At 39.4% G+C, this 3,324-nt stretch overlaps 1 protein-coding gene across 1 annotated transcript in view; it reads right to left on the bottom strand.

The window, feature by feature from the left end:
- Nucleotides 1–3,324, bottom strand: part of LOC118736094 — a 32,270-nt gene that overhangs the window by 1,068 nt on the left and 27,878 nt on the right. The window lies entirely within an intron of this gene.

Raw genomic sequence — 3,324 nt, 5'->3', positions numbered from 1 at the left:
AAATGGCAACGTAAGATTTGTAAGGCGGTCGGCCTCTTATTTTATGGTAAGCCAACTAGAACCTTTGGACCTGCATCGCAGTTGGATTGGTGCAAGTGCTCAACATATTTACGTACGAATTTAGAGGATTTTGGCAAAAGCAACGGAAATTTTATGTCTTCTGGAAAGTCTGAGTGTTTTAAACGGCCTCCAACGCGCAGCAGAGATAAATTTCGGGTTTGTTCCGTGTGCTCTTGTATGAATGGGTTTAATCGTTGAATATTTGCCGGTGGATAGTTGCCTTTCCTCATTTGCTCGAGTATGTCCGCAAATTCAGATTTCTGAACGGTTTCCACTGTTTTTAAGAACGCCCAATTATATTCTTTGGCGGTTATATCTGTACCCCTTGTATTTATGAACGGCTTTATAAATCTGTAAATATGTGTTACAATTCGTACAATTTTGTTAAGAGTCAATTATTTTTAAAATTATTTTCTCTTGTACTGCAAGGTTTAGTATGGTTTTCGCCTTTTTTAGCTCTAATTTTGTGTTGGATTCGTCGAGCTCAAATTTTTTGTTTTGAGGCCAATTTCTCGATTCTTTTACCAGGAAACTTGGGCCTTCAACTCACAAAGGTTGCAGTAATTGGTCAATATCAGATCCGTGTGAGGCTAAGTCTGCAGGATTCTCTTTAGTCGGTACATGTCTCCAAACAACATTGACTGCGTTTTCCTGGATTTCAGCTACCCTATTTGCGACAAAAGTAGACAGAGTGGCCGGGTGCTTTTTCAACCAGTACAGCACTATTTCTGAATCAAGGCGATAACGGCAAACAAAATGACATATGGGTGTTTCCATGCAGCCGTACGCGACATTCGTACGCTTATGGAGTAACATAAATCTCTCAAAAATAGAAGTTACTGAAAAACAAGATTACGATTATGTTGCAACCCAAGGGTACTATGTTTGAGAAAAATATAAGCAGCCTCGAAACTTTGGTGTGGAAAATATCCGGTCAAAACAAGGCGATAACGTACGCGTCAATAAAAGAAGTGTTTTTAAAGCCTGGTTTTCATTAGGTCATATTTAACGTCAAATGTTGTCAAAATAATGAAAACAGGTTGTCATCTGGTGTCATTTGCGTTTGTTGTCATAAGTCACCACGCTCGGTCATATAAAATGACATCCAAATGAAAACGGCCCTCGCCGCTGATGTGGCAGCATTTGACAACCAAAATGTATTTGCCAACATGCTGGCAATTTTGATTTTGTTTGCCATGCGAACAGCTGATTCTAGCTACAATATGGACCGTTTAGCTACAAAAACAAACAAAAATGCAGATCGATAGAACTCCTCACGCTGATTTCACCCACACGCAAATTATCTGCGGCAAGCAAAAAACCCAAGAAAATATAACAGGTTAAACTTCACCTTTCCTAATTTTAATGTGTAATATCTCGGAAACTACTTGACCGATTAGAAAAGTATTGATGCCAATTCAAATATAATTGTAATGGTTTTTTTTACGACATGTTGACTATAACCATTTTTAAAACAAATTTTTTGGTAAACGCTATTAAAAAAAATATATATATATATACAACTTCGATTTTTACCACTACTTTCGTTAAATTTTGCACTATAACAAACCTTTCTATATAGCGTAATAACTTGTACTTTCTAAATAAAATAAATTTCTGTAGCATTAATTATGCAATTTTCTTCAAAAAAGGTAATTTACTAAAAAAAAAATTAAATTTTTTTGTTTTTTTTTTTGTATTTCTGACTTGAAAATGTAAATACTCAGGAAAATTATGTACATAAACTGAAAGATAAACGAAGCATCTCTATTTTGACATCATTAGTTGTCTAATCGAATGCGAAAGTCTGCGAATCAAGGGAGTTTTTCTTTTCTTTAAAAATTCCTAAACTAAGCTAAATAATGTACCTTTACAATCCTTCCATTTTTTAATAGAAACTATCTCTGGATAATTTTTATTAACAAAAAAAAACATATACCGTCGCCAACGCGTAAAGGCCCGTAAATCTTCCGCAAAATCTTTCTCTCAAACACTCCAAGAGCCCCCTCATCGGATGTTGTCATTGTCTATGCTTCTGCGTCATATACCAGCACGGGCATGATGAGTGACTTATAGAGCGTGGTTTTCGTACGTCGAGAGAGGAATTAAATACTGAATTGCCTACTCAGTCCAAAGTAGCACTTGTTGGCAAGAGTGATTCTGCGTTGGATTTCAATGCTGTCATTATTATCGGTGTTAATGCTGGTTGCCAAGTAAACCAAATTCTACACTTTCTCGAAAATGTAACTGTCAACAGTGACGTGGGTGCCAAGGCGAGAATGTGCTGACTGTTTGTTTGATGACAGGAGATACTTCGTCTTCTGCTCGTTTACCACCAGACCCATTCGCTTTGCTTCCCTATCCAACTTGGAAAAGGCAGAACAGACTTCGCGGTTTTTGTTACCGATGATGTCGATGTCATCGGCATAAGCCAGCAATTGCACGCTCTTGTAGTAAATTGTTCCTGAGCGGTTTAGTTCTGCAGCTCTTATTATCTTCTCCAACATCAGATTAAAGAAGTCACATGAAACCCCGTTTGGTGGCGAACGGCTCGGAGAGGTCTTTTCCAATTCTGGCGGAGCTGGTGGTATTCCTCAACGTCATTTTACAAAACCGTATGAGTTTTGAGGGGATGCCAAATTCAGACATAGCGGCGTATAGGCAATTTCTTTTAGTGCTGTCAAAAGCGGCTTTAATGTCGAGAAATAGGTGGTGAGTGTCGATCCTTTTCTCGCGGGTCTTTACCAAGATTTGGCGTATTGTGAATACCTGGTCTATGGTGGATTTGCCAATTCTAAAGTCACACTGATAAGGCCCAATCAGTTCATTGACGGTGGGCTTCAGTCTTTCACACAATACGCTCGATAAGACCTTGTAACCTATGCTTAGAAGGCTGATCCCGCGGTAGTTGGAGCGAATGGCGGGGTCACCTTTCTTGTGGAATGGGCAGAGCACACTTAAATTCCAGTCGTCGGGTATGCGTTCATTTGACCATATTCTGCACAGGAGTTGATGCATGCACCTTATCTACTCCTCGGCGCCGTACTTGAATAGCTCAGCTGGCAGGCTGTCAGCTCCAGCATCTTTGTTGTTTTTCAGCCGTGTTATTGCTATACGTACCTCGTCATAGTCAGGCGGTGGAACGTCGACTCCGTCATCATCGACTGCGGGCTCGGGTTCTTCTTCTCCACTAATTTCCGTGCTGCTACCATTTTTGTGCCTTGGTTTGTATATAATATTGCTGCGGCTATATCAGTGCTCAAT

This window comes from Rhagoletis pomonella, unplaced genomic scaffold (genome assembly GCF_013731165.1).
Source record: "Rhagoletis pomonella isolate Grant_MI unplaced genomic scaffold, Rhpom_1.0 Rhpom_scaffold_00003, whole genome shotgun sequence".
Classification (NCBI taxonomy): domain Eukaryota; kingdom Metazoa; phylum Arthropoda; class Insecta; order Diptera; family Tephritidae; genus Rhagoletis; species Rhagoletis pomonella.
This window is presented reverse-complemented; position numbering and strand designations above follow the sequence as displayed.